General features: G+C 49.2%; 1 long non-coding RNA gene across 1 annotated transcript in view; it reads right to left on the bottom strand.

Annotated features, from left to right (window-relative positions):
* Positions 1-244: 244 nt before the first annotated feature.
* The window catches only part of LOC139789130 (uncharacterized), a 331,076-nt gene continuing 319,558 nt past the window's right edge, over positions 245-11,762 (bottom strand). Inside the window, exon 3 of the long non-coding RNA XR_011723050.1 lies at positions 245-509. This is a non-coding gene — a long non-coding RNA (uncharacterized lncRNA). The remainder of the gene's footprint in view (positions 510-11,762) is intronic.

The raw sequence follows: 11,762 nt of genomic DNA, 5'->3' as shown, positions 1-11,762 counted from the left end.
GGAGAAAGAAAACATGAGCAGATCTTAAATACCTTTGAAACAGAGAAAGACCCTGACAGGGTTAACTCCTGACGGGGTTAATTCCTGTAACTTTCCACTAAAGCAGTGTGAACATCTTCTGTCTTGTAAGTATAGATCTTGCCTTTAAAAACAAGGCACTGCCAAGGCCAACTGGGCAGCAAGGGGATTAACTTCTGTAAAAGTGTAGGTCTTGTTCTCAAAACAAGGCACTGCCAAGGCTAGCTAGGCACCAGGGGAGTGCGAACACCTGCATGGAGACAGGATGAGGCAGCCACAACCAGCAGATAAGGGAGAAATTATCTCAAGGGTCCAATTTCGCTCTGTAACAAGAGGATGAAGTCATCGAAAACAGGAGAGATAAAGATTTCTTACTTCATCCAAAGACCCCCCCCGACATCTCTGCCCAGGCTCTGCCTAGACTCCGCCTAGACTCCACCTGTCATGAATATTATAATTATATGTTGCAAACTTATGAATATGTATGTAACCTCCCCTATAAATACCCTAACCCTTTCCCCTGGGGCAGGAACTCTTTGTCCAGCGCGAGCTGGGAGTTCCCCAGATCCGAAAATAAATACCTTTGCTGTTTAAAGGCTCAAAACTCTGTCTCTTAACAGTTTTGCTTGGCCTTTTGGGCTTCACCTTCCCCCCCTCCCCTCCCTTCTTCATGGGCCCAAATTACTTCAACTCCTGCCTCCCCCTCAGCAGCACATGGGAACAGTGAGTGGGGGTTTAGGATCAGTTCACCACACATTGTTTCTGCTGCTCCTACCTCCTCAGGGAGAGGACCCCTCACAGCCTTCTCCCATTTCAACGTAGGGTGGTCTCTCTCATGGGAGAGAGTCCTTCACCAGCCCCTCCCACACGAGTCCCTCAGGAATGGAGCGCTCCAGCGCAGGCTTCCTGCAGAGTCACTGCCTGCTTTGGGAACAGTTACCTGCCCTGGCGTGGGGTTCTAAATATGTCTCCGATACTCTTCTTTGTCCTGTTTGCCTTCATGGCCTTAAGGTCCCATTCATTTTTACATGCTCCAATCAGTATTTTTACATATATGCACACACACGTGTGTGTATGTATATATATACATACACACACCCCCCTCTCAAAGATATTAGACGCAAAGTGTTAAACATGCTACACAGACAAGATTGACTTAATATTTCATATTTCTTCAAACAGCTAAAAGGATGCACAAAATTCAAAATAAATTTAGTCACTAATTCAGTTAGCATACTTTAGGCACACCAAGCAAACAAATTCTGCCCTCATATCTTACATTGAGAACAACCCCCTCACAGCTCTCCTTGTCCCTGTCCCCATCGCCAGGCACAGAAAACACCAAAGCACTCAAAAGACAAGAATTGCATTGTGTCTCATCCCCTCTTCAGATGTCTAACGTGAGGTGCAGAAGGCTTTAACATATTAACTTGAAATTCATGAGATCAATGGAATAAATTATTTTGGTAGGTTGGTATTAACTTCACTGCATGACAGATACTTAACTTTTTTTTCTTCATTTCCCAAGCAAATTCAAGATACCAGTAGAGAAATTTTAACTGAATCCACTAGTTGGCATTGCTATTTCTCAGAATACAATGACAATCTAAATGACAGTGTTCTGCTCCTTTTCCTTCAAACAAGCAACGGACCAAATTCATCCTTGATACAGTGAAATCAGATGGATCTTGCTAGATATGCTTAATGTCCAGATTGACAGCAAAAACTCATGTTTTGCTTTCTCACAAATCAGAGAAAGCAAAAATCGAAACAAAAATGTACGCACATTATTCAGAGAAAGAACATGACAGATTGCACAGGATTCTGCAATAAAATTCAACTTGGATGCAAATCATAATGACACCTGTAGCTCAGACATTTCACCCTGCCATCCAGCTAGTATCTCGACAGTTGCTTTTCATCACCATGCTGAACACCTCAGCTAGAAGTTTGTCTCCTGACTGCACAAAATAGCTTGCAGTATAGCACTGTTGTTTTCTGGGGCTCCCAAGATGGTAAAGGTACTCCTGCTGAGCTCTAACAAGCAGAGCCAACATGCCCTCAAAGTCCTGATCAAAACAGAATGTGCTGAATTACATTTGCCAGTTAAGATGCAAACTTCTATATTCTGAATAAAACAGATACTACATAAAATTAAGGCTTATATTCTAAAGCAAGGAAAAAAACCCCATCATTACCTGACTGTAGTGGAAGCTGATGCGAGTCTGACTGGACGTGAGTGGCAAAGGCATGCATTCTTGGTGTAGATTATCTCTGGAAGAGGGTATTGCAAGGACCTGAGGGGGTACCAGTGGTCATTTGGTGTAGCAGTGGTGGAAATGGAAGAAATTTAACTGCTGCCTGGTTTATCAGAGGACCCTTCTACTGTGGAGCTACTGAGGGTTGAGGAACAAAAGGTGCCTATCGCTACTACAATGGGGCACTGGCCACTACCACAGTAACTGAGACTCCCTGATCCCCACCCTTAAGCTGATCCATCAACTGGAGAACCAAGGAGTTATCAGCAAGACATTCTCGCCCCTTAACAGTCCCCTTTGGCCAGCACAGAATTCCAATGGAGAGTGGAGACTGACAGCAGGCTATTGTGGCCTTAATGAAGTCGCACCACTGCCGAGTGCTGCTGTGCCAGACGTGTCAAAACACAATAAGAACTGGAGTCTAAGGCATCCAAGCGGTATGCCACAATTGATATATTGCAATGCCGCAACTGCTATATTGTAAATGCGTTAAATCTGTTGGTAGGGGAGTGCAGGCCACAGTTTGCTTTCCCCTGGAGGGATGTCCAGTACATATGGAATCGGCTGCCCCAGGGGTGGAAATGGAGTCCCATGATTTGCCATGGACTGATTCAGTCTGTGCTAGAAAAGAGTAGAGCTCCCACACATTTGCAATATATCGATGACATCATCATATGGGGTAGTACAATGGAAGAAGTTTTGGAGAAAGGGGAGAGAGCAATTCAAATTCTACTAAAAGATGGGTTTGCCATCAGAAGAGGCAAGGTCAAGGGACCTGCTCAAGAAATCAAGTTTTTAGGAATTGAATGGCAAGATGGGCATTGCCAGATCCTGATAGACATGATTAACAAAATAACAGCCATGTCTGCACCAACTAATAAAAAGACACGTTTTCTTGGGTATTGTGGGTTTCTGGTGAATGCATATTCCAGATTATGGTCAGATCATGAGCCCTCTGTCTGAAGTGATATGGAAAAAGAATAATTTAAAATGGGGACCTGAGTAATGACAAGCCTTTGAGCAAATTAAATAGGTGCTGCCAGAAGGCTACGACATAGTGGCCATTACTGAAACCTGGTGGGATGGATCCTGCAACTGGAGTGGGGCTATTAATGGATACACGTGGGGACAGGAAGGGAAGGAGGGGTGGAGTTGGCCTCTATGTTAAGAAGTGAATTGAATGTGAGGAGATGTCCCTAAAGAACAGCCATGAGCAAGTCAAAAGCTTATGGGTAGGAATTGCAGATCAAGGCAACAAGGGGAACCTTGTGGTTGGAGTCTAGTACAGGCCTCCCGATCAAGAGGAACCTATTGATAAAGTATTCCTACTCCAGCTACAAGAAGCATCACGCTCACAGGCTCTTGTGCTGCTGGGGGACTTCAACCACCCTGACACTTGTTGGAAAAGTTACACAGTAAGCTGTAGGCAATCCAGGAGGTTCCTGGAGTGCCTCTCTGATAATTTCCTCAGACAAGAAATAGACATCCCTACCCAAGGGGATGCAATACTGGATCTATTGGTCACCAATGCAGGCAAGTTCATCAGGGATCTCAAGACTGGAGGCAACCTGGGCTGCAGTAACCATGCACTGGTGGAATTTGCAGTACTAAGGGTCACAAATTGGTCAAGGAGCATAGTCAAGACTCTGAATTTCAGGAAAGCTAACTTCCAGCTCTTTGAGGAGTTAGTCAAATAGACACCCTGGGAAACGGTCCTTGGGGACAAGGGAGCAGATCAGAGCTGGCAGATCTTTAAGAACACTTTCCATAGAATGCAAGAGATCCTCTCTGGGCAACCTGTTCCAGTGTCTCACCACCCTCATGGTGAAGAACTTCTTCCTAACTTCCAATCTAAATCTACCCTCCTCTAGTTTGATTCCATTCCCCCTAGTCCTATCACTACCTGACATCCTAAAAAATCCCTCCCCAGCTTTCTTGTAGGCCCCCTTCAGATACTGGATGGCTACAATAAGGTCTCCTTGGAGCCTTCTCCTCTCCAGACTGAATAGTCCCAACTCTCTCAGCCTGTCTTCATAGGAGAGGTGCTCCAGCCCTCTGATCATCCTTGTGGCCCTTCTCTGGACACACTCCAGCACGTCTATGTCCCTCCTGTAAAAGGGGCTCCAGAACTGGACGCGGTTAATCCTAGTACTTTTTTAAAGGTTCAAAGTAGAAGAAATGCCTCTTCTCCAGTGTCCCCAGCTATCACATGCTGCTCAAGTTCTGTGGGTAGGCAAGTGAGCCAAAGCATTAGAGAAAAATCCACACAAAAAATGTATCACCAACTACAACAGTTCCTCTAAAGTACGCATGAAGGTCCATATCAGGTCTACATCTAGCCACAGAGACAAAGCTGAGGCATTTGACAATAGAGACAGATGAGTATTTTGGAACCTAAGAAAGAAATAGAAGGAAGACAGAATCATACAATCAATTCAAGTGTTTCCACTGAGATAAATCAGCAATTATATGTTAAAGGGTGATAGTGTTTAAAAAAAAAAAAACAACACATATTTTTAGATTAACCGATGTTTTTCAGATCATCTTTGACTTTGAAAGAAAACACTCAACTAGCCATAATTTTGCTGAAGACTAGATGTCTCAGCATCTTGGTTCTTTACTGGCTTTAAACTACAAGGAAGAAAATGGAAGGTCTTCATACAGACATGATCACACTCTCTTACTACTTCTCATTCCATCAACCAAGTACACCTCAACTGTTTTTCCACAGCTGAGACACAAGCCCGTAAGGGGATAGACGCTGTCTTCGTACTGTCTTAGTTGGTTAATAAATTCACCCACAGGTGGTGGTGTTTAATCATCTACCCTGTTACGTGAGAGGAATCTCGCTGCGGGCGCGAGCTCGGTTCGTGAACAGAGTCAGTCGAGCTAGTGCTGGTTCGGATTAGTACCAGAGAACTAAGTTCGATCCGCCTGGCTCGGGACCTGCTGGAACCACACCCTGCCTCAATCGGGCACGCGCATTTTGGCCTGTCCCAGCTGGCACAGGCGGGGCGGGCACCTGCCGCCTACATTTCCCCCTTTTTTTTTTTTTTTTTTTTTTTTTTTAGGTCTTTATCGGGGAAAAGATGACAAATACGCAAAGATCTTAGTTGCGAGGTGCCTCGTTGTTCAGAGCCGGTGGTGCTGGTCTGGTCGGGGCAGGGCGTGTCCATTTGCTGGGCACCCAGAGAGGCCCAGAGTCTGCGGATACACAGCTGTATCCTCTCCCGGTGAACAGCAATGGTCTTGGCCCCATCCATTGACCTGTTGTTGGTTCCTTGTAATAAATTTGGACTTCAGGCATGCTGATGACTTTCTGCGATGAGTAATGTAGAAGGACGGGTGGCTCTTGGGAGTCGCGGCTTAGGCTCAGATAGTTTAGAGTAAAGAGTACTTTACTAAGCCGCGTCTGTGGGTCCATCTGTTTGCTGTCCTTTTGTTTCTGTAGATATGTCTTCAGGGTGCGATTGGCTCTTTCTACAATCGCTTGCCCTGTAGACGAATGGGGGATTCCTGTAATATGTTTCACTCCCCAGGTAGCGAAAAATTGCTTAAGCTTTGCGCCTGTGTAGGCCAGCGCGTTGTCTGTTTTTATTACCTGAGGGATCCCCATGACAGCGAAACAGTTGGTCAGATGACGGACCACGTGTAGCGCCTTCTCCCCCGTCTGAGCTGTTGCCCAGAGCATGCCTGAGAAGGTGTCAATTGTAACATGGACATATTTCAGTCTTCCGAATTCCGGGACGTGTGTTATGTCCATCTGCCAGATTTCTCCGGCTTGAAGCCCGCGTGGATTCACACCCATTCCCAGGGTAGGGCCGAACTGGGCGCACTGGGGGCAAGCTTTGACGATGCCTTTTGCCTCCTCCCAAGTGATGTCGAACGTGCGCTTCAAGGCCCTAGCGCTCTGATGAAATAGAGAATGGCTGTTCTGGGCTTTGGAGAATTCGGTAACTGGGTTTTGTAAACCTAAGCTGACTAGAGAGTCAGCTTTGGCATTCCCTTCCCCCAGGCCTAGCGCTGTCTTGTGGCTACGGATATGAATAATGCAGCATGGCTGTGTTCGAATTCTCAGCGCACGCTGCAATGATAGGAAGAGTTCCTGTAGCCTTTTGTTGGGCACTGGCTTAATGAGGGCATCCTCTATACGGTTCGCGACTCCGACTGCATATTGGGAGTCGGAGACGATGTTAACGGGAACTTGCTGCCAGTGCGTCAGGGCCCAGATGATCGCAAGCAGTTCCAGGGTTTGTAGATTGTCCTCGGAGGTGCCTGAAATCAAATGCTGTTTCCACTGGCCTTTGTCCTTCCATACACAGGCAGCCATTCTGGATCTTTGTCCAGCGTCCGTGAATACTGTTATACCGGGCACTGGGCGCTCCGAGACGATCAGTTGCTCGAGCCACTGGAACCGGCTGATAGCTTGTAATCGTTGATGTTTTGGGCCATCATGACGCACCTCGCCGGGATAACCAAGTAGGGCGAGCTGTAGAGGCTCGGAGTGTTGTAGCATCCAGTCAAAATTGGTGGTTTTGATTGGGATGTTGATCCACTCTGGTTCTTGGCCGTCTACTTCCAGGCAGCGCTGGCGTTCCTTCCGTATGAGGAATACTATTACCTCGGTCTTTTGCCATATGCCCTTCTGAGGCGTATGGGGGGGAAATAGCCATTCCAAAATAGCTATAGACTCTGATCTTGTAGAGTCTCGGTTATAAGTCAGATTGAGTTTGCGTTCCCCAGGTATTCTTTTGTTCGTGAAGTCCTGCATGAGTAGGGCGAAGGGGAATGAGGGGTGGTTACATACCCACACTCCGATGGGGTGGGTGGCGTCTCGCCGATCCGCATAGCCGGTTGTCAGCTTGTGGACGACCTGCTTCAAGGCGTTGGAGTGGTCCTCGGTCCAGTCCACAGGTGCCCCTGGATGTGTACCCCGTAATAAGGACAAAAAGGGGTGGATGTCTGCATTGGTGAGACCTATAATGGGTCTAACCCATTGTAGTTCGCCCACTAGTTTTTAGGCGTCATTCAGTGTTTTAACTGAATGGACTACTTCTAATTTTTGGGGTCTCACCATAGCATCAGTTACCTTCCACCCTAGGTAGCTCCAGGGTGACTTCATTTGAATTTTTTCCGGAGCTACGATTAGTCTCTCGGTCTCGAGGTGGTCGGTCAAGACCTGGCCGATGTTTTTGGGGAACGGGGCTTGCTGGCAAAATAAGATATCGTCCATATAATGATAAATTATCGTATCCGGCATTGCTTTTCTAATTGGCGCGAGCGCCCGTGCCACATACGATTGGCATATGGTCAGGGAGTTTCTCATTCCCTGTGGCAGTACCACCCACTCATATCGCTTCGCTGGTTCACTTTTGTTGACCGATGGGACCGTGAACGTGAAGCGAGAAGTATCTTCACGATTTAAGGGGATATTGAAAAAGCAGTCCTTTAAATCCATGACCAGAAGATGCCAGTCTCTAGGTAGCATGGTAAGCAGGGGCAGCCCAGGTTGGAGGGCGCCCATTGGCCACATCTGGTCATTAATTTTTCTCAGATCTTGTATCAATCTCCACTTGCCCGACTTTTTTGGAACCACGAAGATGGGTGTGTTCCACGGGCTCACGGATGGCTGGACGTGTCCAGCGTCTAGCTGTTCTTTTATCAGGCGATTTGCTATGTCTAGCCGCTCCTTGGAAAGGGGCCACTGCTCTACCCAGACAGGGGTGTCCGACTTCCAGTGGAGTCTGGGGGTCAGCGGCATGTCAGCAGTGGCCCTTATTGAAAATTTTGGGAGGGTTGGGTGGGTTCAGGGATAGTGAGGATGGCTCCTATCTGGCTCATCACGTCCCGACCAATCAACCCCCCGAGCTGACCGGGCAAGGGTAACACATATGGTCTCACAGTTACCACTTGCCCTTCTGGAAATTTAATTTGTACTGGTTGGTGCGCTTGCAGGGGGGTGGAACCGCCACCTATCCCCTGAACAGCGTCAGAAACTGCAATAAGCTTCCATTTTCGTGGCCAGATATTCTTACTGATGATTGTGACGTCGGCCCCTGTATCTAGCATTACAGGGAGGGTTTTTACCTCTTTGCCGATCGCCATCTGTATGTTTATAATCGGCCTTGTTCTCATCTGTTGCGCCAGGGTTACCAGGGTGTCTCCAGATGAGCCAAAGGCCCAATCGCCTCTCTCTGTTTTAACGTTCTTTCCTAGGTCTAATTTTGGGAGTGGGACTAGCTGCGCTAATCGGGTTCCTGCCTTAATTACTAGGGGGGGGTTTAGTGTAAAACACATTATCTTTATTTCCCCCGTGGAGTCGGTGTCTATAACCCCTGGGAGCACTACTAGTCCTGCCAGTCCTGAGGAAGAGCGTCCTACTAAAAGCGCACCAACGTTAGAATTTTCATGGATTACCGGTCCGTACGTGTTTGTTGGTATTGTGTGGACAGCCGTGGTCAGCAGCGCGGTGTCTACTGCAGATTGTAAATCAATGCCGAGGCTTCCCCGGGTTGCTGGGGCGGGGAGCCGGCATACAGCGTTGGCCTGGCTACTTGTATCCCGGCGCAGGGGCCCCTCGCGCTGTCCCTGCCGTTTTTTTGAAACCAACAGGCTGCGTCGTTGTGTGTCGCTCGCTGACAACGATTACACCAGACGACTGCAGAGCAGTTTCGCCCGGTGTGTCCCCTCGCGTGGCATCGCGAACAGACCGGGCTGGACTGCCTCTGTCTGTTCGGGCGATTTCGCCGGTTTTGACGGCCACGTCCTCCGTTATTGTCCAGTTTTTGTACTACCGCCGCGAGGAGCTGATGGGTTGGTTCCAATGCGGCGGCGAAGGCACCAGCCATTCCCTGGTGCTGCTGGTGCTGAGACGCCCTGGCGGCAACGTCCAGCATTTCTGATACTGGCGCCGTTTTCGGCAGTGTCGAGAAGAGGGCTTTTGATCTAGGATTTGCATTCTCGAATGCCAGTATTCTAAACATGGATTCACGCTGCTCTACTGTCAGGTCTGATTGAGCAGTGACAGATTGCCACAGTCGATCGACAAAATTTTGATAGGGTTCGTTCAACCCTTGCTTTACGTTGGTAAATGATGGTACTGGGTGCGGTTCTGGTACTGCATAAAATGCCTGACGTGCCAGTCTTGCCGCGGCGTGGTGGACCTCGCGCAGGCATTGCAGCTGAAGATCGATCTCTGCAAAGCGCCCGGAGCCGGTGAGCATGTCCGCTGTGACGCTCACTAGTGGATCTCCGGGTGCCCTAGCGCAGTTGACTTCCGCCGCAGCGAGGGGTTCCCACTCCTTTAACCAGATGATTTGTTGGGAGGGGGTTAGTAGGTACTGACTTAGACTGCGACAGTCATATGGGCTGTTTACATCGGAGGTGAACAGACAGTCCAGAATGGCCCGGCCGCTCTCCAACCTCAACCCCTGTTCTTTGATTATCTGCCTCGCCTGCTGCAGGGTTTTCCATGAGTGTTGTTCAAACACCAGCTGTCCATTAGCGTCCTGCAGCACGGGGCACGCCACAGTGGTGGGCTGCCACTCGCCCTGCAAAATGGCATCCCGGATGATGCCAGACCAACGCCCTGGGCGACCAGTAGTAGCGCCCGGGGCGTTTTGAAGTTGCCGCGGTGGGGTCGGGACATCGTCCTCGTCGTTCGTCAGGGTGGGTGGGTTCCTGTACTGCTGAAAAGCTGGGCGATGTTCAACGTCCCGCTTCTCTATTAGTTGCACGGCCCGAGTGACCTGGTCTTGCAGGGCCGATATCTTGTCTTCCAGCGCAGATGCTGCCGCTGGTTGAGGGGCTGCTTTTATCTTTGCAGCCTTTCGTGGGGCCGGGTGCGGCGGCGGGGGTAGCTCTCCGCGGCAGCCGGGGGTGCCGCCAGCCGCGGTTTCCGCCCCATCATTTTCCGGTGTTTTGACTTCCGGGCCGATATCCGATAGGAGTTCGGTCACGGTTTGGTGGGGCTTCCCGGACATGCCCTTTATGGCAGGCTTGCCCGTGGTCAGCCCCAGATACACTTGTTCGTTTTTTCCTTCCTCCGGGGATGGCGCCGACGGGGCTACGCTCGGCGCTGTCCCGGGCTCCCCCCCCTCGGAGGGCGGCGCCGGCGGGGCTGCGCGCGGGGCTGCGCTCGGCGCTGTCCCGGGCTCCCCCCCCTCGGGGGGCGGCGCCGACGGAGCTACACTCGGCACCCTCCCGGGCTCCTCCCCCTCGAAGGGGGGTGCCGAGGGGGTTACTGTGGGCATTTCCTTCGGGGGAAATACCTCGGTCTTTCGTAATGGGGCCGCGGCGGTGACAATTGCCACTTCTACTTCGGCTTTCATGCAAGCTAATAGATTGCAAACGATTCGCCAGGTGTTGTCCGCACCAATAATGTCGCCGTTGGTCTCCTTATAGTGGAAACTTGCCAGCAGGTTGTACACCTCCCCCCACAGGTCCCAGGCGGTTTCGGGACTCGGGTAGCGGAGGTTTTCCTGCGTTTCCGCCTGGGTTGTAATCTGATCGGCAACGGCGGTGCCGGTAGGTTTGCTTACATAGGAGCCCATCATCGGATTTGCTGATGACGATGTCGAAGAGAAGAAAAAAGTTTCTCTTACCCGAATTTTTCGGGGTATCGGACGGTCTGTAGAGAAGGGTCACTTTCGGACGAAACGCTCAGGGAGACAGTTTAGACCGAAATTGATGCCCGCATTCTCCACCAGATGTTGCGTGAGAGGAATCTCGCTGCGGGCGCGAGCTCGGTTCGTGAACAGAGTCAGTCGAGCTAGTGCTGGTTCGGATTAGTATCAGAGAACTAAGTTCGATCCGCCTGGCTCGGGACCTGCTGGAACCACACCCTGCCTCAATCAGGCATGCGCATTTTGACCAGTCCCAGCTGGCACAGGCGGGGCGTGCACCTGCCGCCTACAGTTCCCTTCTGAGATATTCCTTCAGGAGGTGGTTTTCCAGACAGTACATGGTTAATTACCTTGAAAGGCCCTCAGAGGATTACCCTTTGTTTTTTAATTATTTTGCTTATATCCTTAAGTGCTGTGCTTACTGTGAGTAAACCCTTTTCTAGGACTGAATATCATTTTTCTGAGTCCTTTAATGACTGAAAATAAAAACTTATTGGTCTTCTAGCTCCAGTTGGCCCCTTTTGCCAAAAGTGATATGATAAAGCACTAGAAGAAAAGCCCCGCTCTACTGTTATTGGGTCATCTGGGTGGAGAGGTCCCAGGGTTTGAAATGTCTGTGCCTCTAAGAGTAACAGTTTTAGCACCTCATCATTGGAGTGTTTTTTTAAACAAAAATGTGGTTTTTTAACAAGTCATATAACAGCCTTGGAATGATTGAAAGATCAGTCATATGCCTTCTCCAATATTGAAATGTTCCCATCATTTCTTGTAGTCCCTTTATTTGCGGGTGCTTTTATTTCTCCTAGGTGAGACAGAGTATTATTAGGGATATTCTATTCCTGCTTTTCCATTTGATTCATTC

This window comes from Heliangelus exortis, chromosome W (genome assembly GCF_036169615.1).
Source record: "Heliangelus exortis chromosome W, bHelExo1.hap1, whole genome shotgun sequence".
In the NCBI taxonomy this organism is placed as follows: Eukaryota; Metazoa; Chordata; class Aves; order Apodiformes; family Trochilidae; genus Heliangelus; species Heliangelus exortis.
The sequence above is the reverse complement of the archived record's forward strand: the minus strand, read 5'-3'. Positions and strand labels throughout refer to the sequence as shown.